This window comes from Haemaphysalis longicornis, unplaced genomic scaffold (genome assembly GCF_048455015.1).
Source record: "Haemaphysalis longicornis isolate Haplotype H1 unplaced genomic scaffold, Haemaphysalis longicornis Haplotype H1 scaffold_4, whole genome shotgun sequence".
Lineage (NCBI taxonomy): Eukaryota > Metazoa > Arthropoda > Arachnida > Ixodida > Ixodidae > Haemaphysalis > Haemaphysalis longicornis.
The window spans coordinates 62,504,128-62,515,978 of record NW_027526361.1 but is presented as its reverse complement, the minus strand read 5'-3'; the positions used below and the strand labels follow the sequence as shown (position 1 = coordinate 62,515,978).

The 11,851-nt window shown below is 46.5% G+C and overlaps 1 protein-coding gene across 1 annotated transcript in view; it reads right to left on the bottom strand.

Moving 5' to 3' along the window:
- Nucleotides 1–1,642: 1,642 nt before the first annotated feature.
- Nucleotides 1,643–11,851, bottom strand: part of LOC144178834 (uncharacterized) — a 172,692-nt gene continuing 162,483 nt past the window's right edge. The window contains exon 5 of the mRNA XM_077706964.1: nt 1,643–11,539. The gene's annotated coding sequence lies outside the window, so the exon portion shown is untranslated. The remainder of the gene's footprint in view (nt 11,540–11,851) is intronic.

Sequence of the window (11,851 nt, the reverse complement as noted above, 5' to 3'; positions counted from 1 at the left end):
TGCTAGAACCGTCGAGGTTTGAAAAAAAAAAAATCTAGGACAGGTTGCGCGCTGCAAAAATTATTTACTGCCCAAAATATTTGTCACTAGATTCGGCGCTAACTTGGAAATGTATAGGTGGTGTTCATTGAAAGGTTTAGCTGTGAATTTCTTCACTTGGCAACACAGGAAACGGCCACGGACATGGCCGAAGCGCCACGGACATGGCGCGGCTTGTGCCACTGCGCCCGCACGGCGAAGAAAAAAAAACACCGGCGTGCGTCGTCTGCTCCGTTTCAACCCTATTCTCAACGGTGTTATCAACAGAGATTTAATAATTAGCACTCACATTGGAGTCGAAGCACTACTTCGCGTTCGGTGCGGTAGAGTTTAGAACGTTCAACCCATACCATGTGCTTAGCACGGACAAGTACCGCCATCCCGCGGATCCCGACGTAACTAGTGACGGCGCACTCACATGGTTGTCTGCATGCGTGCCTCGCCAGTGAATACAAGCTATAGGTACGATTATCCTCGCACTTTGTATCCGCCTTAGATTGCAACCTTAAGTCGCAAAAACTTAACGTGCTTAGCCAACCTCGGATATTTAGTTTTCAATTACAAAATATAATTACGAACACCTCGAGCATAAAACCTTTAGCTCGCGCTGTAAAATTGGGTGGCCATCCACGAAAACGAAAACAGGCTTCTTTGTGTGCGTCATGAGCCTTTGAGGCCGTATCTGGTACGAGTTAAACCCCCCAAAAAATTGTCGTGGCAAAGGTTTGAATTCACGAGCACTGGTCCTTCATAAACTCACAAACGAGCGCACACCGCCACCGCGCACGCCAACAAAATACACGCGGCAGAAGCTCTGGCGATCACCTTTGCAGCCACCTTCCCCACACCACCTTCTCCCTCCGACTCTCGGCAAGCATGCTGCCTGTATCACGCAGGCCTAGCCCCACCCCAAGCTATTCCTATCCTCCAACTGCGGCATTTCGGGGAATGAAGCGGCCCACACCGCAGCCCGAACTCTCCACTCCCGTGTGGTCTCCACCTTTGGCCAAGTGATCCCCCCCCCCCCCCTAGAACGCCCACGACCTCCAAATTCCTTTCGATAATACGTACAACGCCCTTATGACTCACCTTACCCACCTTAATCCACAGCCCACCCTAACCAACCAGAAAGCCATAATCTATCGTCGCCTTCCAACCGGTACCTTCTACAATCACGTCATCCTCCACCAGATCACACCAACTGTGTCTACCCCCGTGAATGCCAACACTGTGGCACCCCCCTCACCACGTTCCCCAATCCCCTAACCCATTCCTCTTCCCCACCCCACAGCATTGGGAGACTGAGCTGACCATCCTGGACCCGGCCCGAAGGCCTTGGTCTCTCGGGCCATCGAGTCGGCCCGGTCCGGTATCCTGGATTAGGAACGCTTCACCACCACTCTTTTCCCTTTTCCTTTTGCTCGAATACACGTTTTCTACTACTATACACATACGCCATCCACAAACGCGAAACGGCCGTCTGTGTGGCCCACGTTAAAAACCGACAGAAGGCCTAAATTACTCCCAGGCCGGGAAAATTACTGCCGCACACCTAAAAGCAGGAAGGCAAATAGAAGCGGGAAACATTTTCTTTTTTTGTGTGTACGAAACGCCACTTTTACTCCGGTAGTATGATACACTGTAGTCACACAACAGCAGCATAGATATTTTATATATAGTTATAATACAGTAGTTCAAGGAAACAAAACAAAAAAAAAAAAAAACACTGGCACCGGGCATTCAAAAAGGCGAAGTAGAAAATACACAGTGATCTCTTCGTGGACGAGACAAGATAAAGCACACAATTTTTCTTCGTCGTTCTCCTGAATTCGAAAGCCTATTTAGACGCGGAGACGTATAGTAGGGTGCGTGGATACCGCAGGGACCGAGCTTGAATGCTTCGCCAACCAGTGCGCATGGTCGCGACGGCGTCAACAACATTTACACAAGACTGTGGACCAAGCACAGAAACAGGTTCTCTCGTGTACACACATCCGACGCATTACAAGCATCACACAACTTTATCAGGTTCCCACATGATAGATACAAAGAACCGTAAAGGATCGCGAACTGCCGTCACTGAGCGAACGAGCTAGGTCTTATTACTGGTCGTATAGTTCTTGCTTGATTTGCTTTTCTTTTCAGGTTGGTGCGGACCTTTAAAGCGGTGAGGTCATAAAAGAACGGCAATTTGGCCTATTCAATTCATTTTGAGACAGAGGGACATATATGTCCCACCAAACGCCTGAGGCGTGCAAATTTTCAGCTTGCGAATGTGCCGAGAGGGTACCTGACATTTTTGCATTTAAAAACATATGCATAAAGCGGCAAAAACATGTGCGCCCCAGCGATGCGGATTCCGAAGCGGCGCGGCGAAATATCTTGCCTGTTGGCCGCACGGGAAGGGGGGGGGGCTTATTTGGTGATCTTCCGGCAGCCAAAACGGTTCTTCATGCGAGCAGACGCGTGCGTAGACGCATCGTTTTCCGCTAATGTGTTTCACCATTAACCTTCACAATTTTCACCTTCATTCCTGCTGCGTTAGAGTGGGTCTGCACCTTGTACAGCTTACTGGTGCTACAATGTTACTCCGAATGTTCGATTCGGAAGACTTTGAGCGTGCGTGGTTTGTTTCGGCCCTTCACGTACAGGCGCGCGTGAGGGAACACAGTGGCGGGACACGAAGACGCAGTGAAAGACAAGCTCGATCGCTCCGCGACAACACAGCAGACAGAATGCGACTGATTGTAGCAAGCCTGTACAGAGAAAGCACGTACAATAACAAAAGGGCAAAGGATACACTGTATCATCGAGCACAGCTCGATCCAGAAAACACCCTGGTTTGTCCGAAATATAACTAGTAAACTGGCTTTGGTCTTGTTTAACCAAGAGCAGCAAACTAGTCCACCATGTGAACATTAAACATGAACAGCGTTACAACATCGAAGCGGCGTTGACTGTGCGTGTCTGTATGCGGGGCAGTGGTTTGTGGTTTTCGACGACCAAGCAACTTTCTGTTCCCGGCGGTGCAAAGATATTTGTTTTCCTTTTTGGCATACGAGACAAACAGCGGTTGTCCAAGTGTGCGTCGGGCGGCATTGTGTGACATCGTGAAACGATGCGCGAGTCAAGGGCTGCGTGTGGGAATCGTGCTACTGAATCCCTTAACACAGCGAGCTCTAAAAAATGTCCGCGCTTATAAGCTCTTTAAAATTATCATCCAGGAGAGGAGAGGCTTTAACGAGGTTAGAGATACCTTGGGGTCCAGTGACATACCACGCGGTTACACAGTCCTAAGATGACGTGCTTTTTGCGAACCGTTAAGACAAAAGCCTACGCTTGCTGCATTTCATACGAACGGATTTAATCCCCGAAAATCCCGGTAAGTTGAATCAAGGACAAACCAAAAGAAATTTTTATTTCCTTAGGTGTCAGCCACCATGACGTTTGCTTTAAATAAAAACCGTGATGGGTATACCCTGTGTGTTGTGGCAGCTTAAAAATTATGATGTGGTGGTGGTGAAAAGACTTATTAAGACTAATGTGAGTTTAGTAACGTAAAGACGTGCTGCAAAAATGACACTTTTTTGCGTATTAGCAGAAATCACAAATTTAGAGAACTTTTTTTCGCATCTGCGATTGAACGCCTCTTAATTTTGGTGCATTAGTTCGCACTCAACATACACGCAGGTGTTTGTAAGCTCTTCGGTGGACAATTATTAACAGGTCTGTGTGTGGCTACGAGGAATAAAAACACATGTCGCTTCATTTGAAATAAGAACCCTAAAAATGTCCTCCGTGCCAACCATAACTTGTAGCCGCGGGGACGTTTCGAGTCATTCCGTCGCACATACTTACAACTGACGGCTAGGCAAAATGACAGCTTCACTACACGAACAAACACAGCACAGTTGTCTTCATACACAGTTCGCGGGCTGAATGGTACATCGCACACATTTCATGAATAGGCTCGGGGAAGTTCGTAACGCTGTGGTGATATGCATGGTACCAAACTGTTGGCATCGATAAGGACATTTCGCGGAAAGTTGCAGCTTCAAAACAGTATGATCACTTTCAGATTGACGCAAAAAGCGTACAAACGGTTGGCGGACTAGCCATTCACACTCCTCGGTTAAACAGTCGCGGTCACGTGTACTAGAACATCCTTCACTTACAGGGCATTACAATGGCACAGGCGAAGCGCAAAGTTTTTACAGCAGTCACGTGAGACGCACATAGCCAAAAGTGGAGCCAGGGTACGCTTAACTGTGAAAGTTGACCAGCCAGCTCGAAAGATGAGCCACTATGAAGTGCGAGTGACAACAAAAATGTTCTAACGGTTACTTCAAAAGAATGCGTTATCATTTTGAGGGATCAAAGTTTCACTGACGTGTGGTAAAAGTGGTAATATTTCTTGGAACTATTTTTTAAAATTCTGCTTAGAAAAGCCATTGTAACCTATTCCGTACTATAACTCTAAGACTGACCAGTGTCTCGCATAGCGTAGTGACTCATCCCCTTAGCAAGAAAACATATAAAAGGTATTTCACTCTATCCTGAAGGAAAAGATTGAAGTAGCTTGCATAAAGACCATTTATAAAGATTAAAAGTAATTTCACAACTGAGCTCAACTAATTATTTGCATGTCGGCATCAACACGTATGTTTTTACAACACGCCTTCTCGCACGCAGTGACACACAATACCAAGTGCGGGCAAGCCTAAACTGAAAAGCAAGCAAGATGACAGAAAACACAGAATTCCCCACAGACTAACGAAGAGTCGGGATCTGTTTCATTTCAGCGCATGTACCCGGAGCAAATGAAATAATAAAATACAATAAAATAATTACAAGTCCATATATGCGCACGTTTTTCGTACCACAACGTCAGCATACCTCCACAGGCGCGCGACAAAATTCACCGGTGTTCACACATGTAGTTTCGTACCTTCGGCACCACTGCTCAATCATTAAAGGCACGCACACCAAACTAACAATGCTCACACTATGGTAGCACACTTCCTTTTCTACAGACGGGCCACTTCGAAGTCACAGGATGCTCCACGCTCCTCTCGCAATACCAGTCCGTGGCACGTCACAGTTGCCAGGAGCTTTGAAACGTGACCTACAGCGCCACCTAGCTAACAAGGCCCGGCGGATTTCTTCGTGCTTCTCGTCTCGTTCAGTCAGTCGAAAGTCGCCTGCACACTATTTTGCCCTAAAGACTCGTTGGAATAAGAAAACAGATGGGCGTGGGTTCAGTCAAAGGCATCCCTAGGGATTCCTCAACAGGAACGCTGCGCATCGGACTCTTGACCGGCCTCTTACCTGTGCTGATACATTTTAGGGGCGAAGCACCTTAGGACCTCGCTTTGTCCGGGGCTTGGCGTCCGTGTGCACAGTGTTGCGCATGCGCGAGGAGCATTGGATTGGATTGGATTTGGATTGAAATGGACTTGATTTCATTGTATTAAACTGAATTGTATCGGATTGGATTGGATAGGAATTGTATATACTGTACACGTGCATTGTCACTCATTTACATGCGCGAGTGGGCAATGCCACGGGTGATTTACGGTAAGAACGATCCCCAGTGCTTCGCCCACTCGTCATGACTCACTTCGTGGAGATGCGTGAATTTTGTTTTCGCCACGCTCGAGCCTTGTTAGTCAGGTGCCGTTGGTGCCGCCTGCTACTTCGCAGAAAGAGCACTCGATAATTCCTATCGCGGGCATTGCGGTCGGAACATTCTGACTGAGGCACACCCACAAACTGCTCATCGAAAAGACTACAAAAGCATCCGCTATCACACGGTCAGCGCCAGCATTACAGAAAACATGTCTGCATAGCTCCGGTCAGTGTAAACTACGCTTCCGTTCAAAAAAGACTCGGCACGGATTCGTGCCTCCTCACATTGCTAGACACACACACACTCGTTATGATGCTCGTATCACAGTCACCTAGACTGGATCACAGAGAGAGAAACCAGGATACGGCCATCTTCCAGACAAGTGCAACGGGTTATCCGCGTGGCTAGGGTCAATTTCTCATCACTGACATCTAGTAGAGTGAAATCAGTAAAAAAGATCACAAGTTGGCTCGTCTGCGAAAAAAAAAAGGTTATTGGAGACAGAAAGTTTTTTAACACAGCCTTGATAACGTAGCCGCCCGGTTTCTGCCTCTGTGATCCAGTCCTTGTTTTCATGAAACACCCTAGACTCTCTCGCCTCGCGTTGCTCCTGCATAGGCATTGATTAAAGACACTTGCGCCACTGATCGTCGTCCCACCTCCTACCTCTTCTGAGTGCACTTTGCTTCGCTCCTCGCGGGTACATTTCAATACTTTATTTACAGGGAAGGAAAGGAGGTGACGTCATCGTATGACGTCAGCGCTCCATTCCTTCCTGCAGGCATCTATCACAGTTCGGGACTGAGCACGAGCCTCTGTATCCACATGCGACGCTGTAGCAGGAATTTGTCGTAGAGTAACATAAGAATGGGTTTCCGTACTGAACGGCGATTCAGATGGAGGGATTAGGTACTTGCAGTGACAGCGGACCACTTTACGGAAAGCCTAGAGTTTTTTTGTCAAAGCCGTCTCAAATGAAAGGAATGTATTATAAATGCAAACTCGGACAGCACGTCTCTTTGTTCGCAAAGAGGTGCGGTGCAAATAAAATCACTCACGCAGGGCGAAATCTCTCCCGCGAAATAATTTTGCGCTTTTCGGGGAGTTCTTTTGCGACCTTTATTTTCCCTAAAGGGCCGAATTTTTAATTTTTCGTATTTAGGCAGTTCTGACTAACCAGTGGCACAGACAAAGTGTACCATTCCAGAAGTGTGGACGGACGTTATTCGCGTAGTCAGCCAATAAAAGTATGCGTCCACCTATTAGCAAGGGCATGGAATATTTCTCTGTCTTTAGGGCAAGGCAAGGTCTGTGGAACGTTGAAAAAACGCATCAAGGACGAATAGCGGGCGCTTACGCTGGCGTAATGGTTACAAAATGGGCTTACACATTGTGATTAGACGTAGTTGTTGCACAACGTGGCTAAGAATTTGCAGGATCCGCTGGATTCGGATGTCGCCATGTGTACACAGGAGGCTCGTGCATTCGCAACCATAATTATCAAAATTGCACTTCTGGTTCAGTATTTCCGATACACGCAATACACGCTCTATTCCTTCGTAAGCGCACTACCATGGTTATTGTCGCGTATGTCTCCCTAATTGGCTGATGCTATATAGAATTAGGGTTGGCACTATGCTTCAGATGTGGCGCCACGCTAATAATCTGCACTCTTTTCCAATCGCGCTGGGCGGGTGTTCGCTAATCTCTCACGTTGCTGCGTAAGCTCCGGCTAGTGGCTCAGATGCAGTTTTCCGCTGCCTAGCTTAAATAGCTTATTAATTGCATTAGCCTTGCCTGTACTACGTCTGAAATCGTTAAAACCGTACAAAAATCTAGGTACTCGAGTTCTTTAGATTTGTCAGCTGCACTGAACCTCTGCGAAAGTAGAATTCGGAATTAAAAAAAAAAAGCTAACAGAACAAGAAGCGTCTGTTTTGTGGCGCTTTGGTTTTAATACCTTGCATACCAACTAGCCCGACTGTCGGTACCATAAAGCAATCAGAGGCGCAGAACTCAAGTTTGTGAATTGATTCCGATGAATTGGTATTCATGGCCATGGTCAATAAATTGACGTTCATTAAAGGGGCTCTGCAACAATCCCGATAAACGCTTTCACTCTTGCCTTCCCGTCTGGAAGCACTGCGAAAAGCTACAGTTATCGCCAGCACGGAGCGGTACTCCGTGATTTGCTCGTCGCAGCAGATACGCCTTTCGTTTCGGCTTTGCTTTTGGGGGCTTTCTTTTTAAAGTAGCTATCGAATGCGTGCATTGCTCCAACTGAAGGAAAGCCGGCCAACAGCCGCTAAACCACAGTAATGACGTAATTTCAGCGGTCGAAGAACGTCAAGACCGGGAAAGAGAGAAAAATCTTTTGAGCGAGTTTTTAAGTTATCTGATGGGCATAGCGAAGTAATTTTGGCTGAAGTACTTTGCGACGCCCTAATCTAAGTACTGGATGTGACGGTTGACTACGTTCTGCAAGCATTTGAGATTTCGGGAAGAAAAAAAAGTTGAAAGTGTTGCAGGGTCCCCTGAATCAATCAAAGTTTGTCCCACAGCCGCGCGTTAAAGTTTATTCCTTCCTTTATTTTCCGTAGCGTAAAGGTAATCCACAAAGAGAGCCACTCAACAGGTTTCGCCGACGGCTATTTTGCGAGCCGCAGATGCGCGAATAGAGCCAACCCTCTAGCGAGATCTTTTGTGGTCTCTTGCTTCTTCAAAATTTTCCCAGGTATACAATGTTCTAGGTGATTTAGGTAGTTTAACTTCAGGCGCATCCAAACACGACGTTAGGTATCTGCGCATGCGACAATTAGCGCACGAGTTGTACTGGTAACGTCTAAACACCGTCCCACCAGCTGCGCGAAACGCGTACGAAGCTCGTTGTGCTACACGCTCCCATTTTCTTCATTTCTAAATTGTTTACACCTAGCAAGGCATTCCCGAAAAAACCTACCGTAGCAAAATACCCCAGTCGCACTATATCCTTCGTCTTTATACAACACTTCAAAAATAAAACACTCCATAGTTCCACAACCAGTACACAGATCTACTTGGAACCTTGTATTACCCAGCTCATCACGATCTGTCGTTCCCGACATTTAAGCTCTCAATATCTTTGCTCCTAAAAACTGCACGCACTAATACACACTAATCAGTTATCATCAGCTCGTTGGTCCTCCGCTGTGCCAGTCAAATATGCAAGCATGAGGTCGTTTTACTCAGGCCTAGTACGTTTACTAAAACCATATTGCCCTTACTGTGCATTACGCTAAATATTGAATTTTTTTTAAAGTTATGCGTTTTGACAGGCTGTTAACTAAAAACTAACAGGGCATTATTTTAAGCCAAGAAATTATCGAACAAAGCTTAGCCATCTCCTAACCTTGCCGAATTTGCAGAGCAGACCCCTAACGGTTCAGCGTTGCCAAATATCCTACGGAACTGACTTTCGTACAGTTGAGCATCAAAAATGGACAGGGACTGTAAAAGGACACGACACAAATCCGTCCCTTTCGCGGTCCCTGTCCATTTTTTGCGCTCAACTGTACAAAGCAAGGGAATACCAACTAGGCCAATCGATCCCGAAACTGACCCTATTTCAGACTCAGAGTCGGGAAAGGCCAACAGTTTTGCACGGAGATTCGGTTCTACTCCTTTCGATTCCAGACAGCCAACTATATAGGCTAGCTTTCTCTTTTGACTTCAATGTGAACCTACTGTTATGCGCGGACCAAAGAAAAAAATATAGGTGAAATTGGGGATACAATATACCTTTGTTATAACGAACTCGCTCTATTTGAAATCCCATTTTATTTGAAATGTTCCATGGGCCCTGTGCTGCAATGCATTTAGAGCAAATCAATCCTCGCTTTTAACAAATTATCACTTATAACGAAGGAAGCTACCTGTGTTTACTGTACGTGGATTACAGTCACCACTTCGAATTTCATTGGTAGCCGCCCAAATGTGCAAGGCGAATGACGTGTATATAACTGACGATGCCCTAACAACCGTTTATGAGCATTTGGCTGCCTGACACCTTCCCTGCATAGAAAATGTGGACCTAAACGTGACCTGTAAAAAGCAGAGGCGATATGAAAGTGCATATTGGTCTAAAACCCTCACGCGCCTTTGCAACAAAACAAGCTGAGCCTTACCAAAACGTGTCTGTGCCTTGCTGGCTGCCGAGCGTTTCTCGCGCTAACATAAAAACGGCGAGGGCTTACTTAAAGAGGCAGAAAACTAATGATCTCCTGTCAGAACACGAAGGACCGTTATCGACAGAACCTTACTCCACTACGGCTTCGCAGAAGCGTCTTGACTCTTGCTCGTCACGCTCGATTATGTAATCAGAGCGTGACGTTATTTGGCGCTAGCACGTCTCTGACTAAGATAGCTTACTGCCCCTTCCTGTAAAAGCAATTCATTCGTACGCTACCCCTGTTTTGTTTCTAACGCGGCACAAGCCCTGAACTCACGAAACAAAATTCAGTGTGCACACACACACACACATCCAGACCACTTCATGACAAGAAAAAACAAAGGTCGTTTCACGCTAACTCTTGCTAATGACTCGTCTTAGAAATTGTTCAGAACCTAACGCGCTTTCACGACGAACTGGTGTAGGGTATTAAGCAATGTTCAGCTACATTGGGCTGCCATAACAGCTATACGGTGGGCTTAGAAACGGGCACATATTCACGAAGGGACGGCTACATTGGTGTGACGCAATTTGTAGCGTTGTACAGGGGAAAAAAGACAAGGAGTTAACAACGATTGCTCAAGAGGCGCGCGTTATGCTACAGCTGCGACCGGTGAAGTTGGTAATTCCTATAATTATTACACCGTGGTGATGAGAAGCACCGTAGGCGCCGGGTCGCCATTTTCGGACTTAACAACAATGTTTCCGCGAGTATGTTGTTTTTAATTAATGTGGCAGGCAGTGCGGGCTCTGTGGTTCCCCCCGAGCTCAGTGCGCTTGACTCCAACCACTAAGTTGAAAATTGGTTCCCTTTTAAATTTGCTTCCTATCGTGTAAACTTTCTACATAAGCAGGGGTGTGCGAGTTTTCTCGCTAAATGTGACAGTGAATGTAAACTTGTTTCGGCGAACTGCAACTTCCGGGAACAAGGACTTGGCGCACTTGCAGTCTTTTTTGGCGCACTTGGCGCACTTGCACACTTTCTAGTGTGCAGGGTTGTTTTTACGCCTCGTCTCCCACGAACACTCACTGCCACAGGTGGTCACTCGCGCAATTGGAATAGAACATAATGCAATTCATATGAATGATAGACGTACACACAAAGGATATCAAAACGATCAAACTTAAGCTCTTAGCGCGTGTGCATCGCGTCATCTATGGCACAACACGAGAGACAGGAACAATATAAATCACTTGCGTCTGCGTGTGCATGTACCCACACGGTTACTACTTGTGACAACACTCGTGTCGAAGCCACGAGAAAGAAGGAAATACCGAGAGAAACAAAATGTTCTTTGCTTCTTAGGTCTGTTCATTGTCGACGCCACCGACGTTCTGCCGTGCGAAGGGATGATGCAATTCCACCTCCACCTGCTGCAAGACCTCGATGAGATAAAATAAACAACAAAAGTCTACACGTTTTTCATCGCCGGGTGAAGGGTTGACTTGACGGCTGGAAGTTCCATGTCATCCCGCGTCTTCCTTGCACATGAGGAACTTGGTTGATACGCGTCGCACTTGATTCTGCATCGGCGTTAATTAAGCACCGACATTTAAATGATTTTAGTCGGCTTGGGCGCACCCATACGCATACAATCTATGGAATGATGCTGCCTTCTTTGTGTTCCCCTCGCACCCGGGCAGTGGCGTCATTCGTGCAACACCTGAAACGAAACAAAGGAGAGAAAATAAGACAAACGCGATTTTGTCAATTTCCACCGAGCACAAACTGGAACGCCAGAGAAGATACATCCCGGAAAAATCCTAAAAAGATGCGTACGGGACCTTTCTGGTTTTCTGTGAATCTTCAGAGGATTCAGAACAATGCGAATAACGTTTTCAGGGGTATTTTATAGAGCAAACGGGCGATATGTGCAGTGAGTGACTACCTAATGAATAATTAAAAATCATCATTATCATTAACAGCCTACTTAGGCCCCCTGCAGCACGAAGGTCTCCCCCACTGACCTCCACCC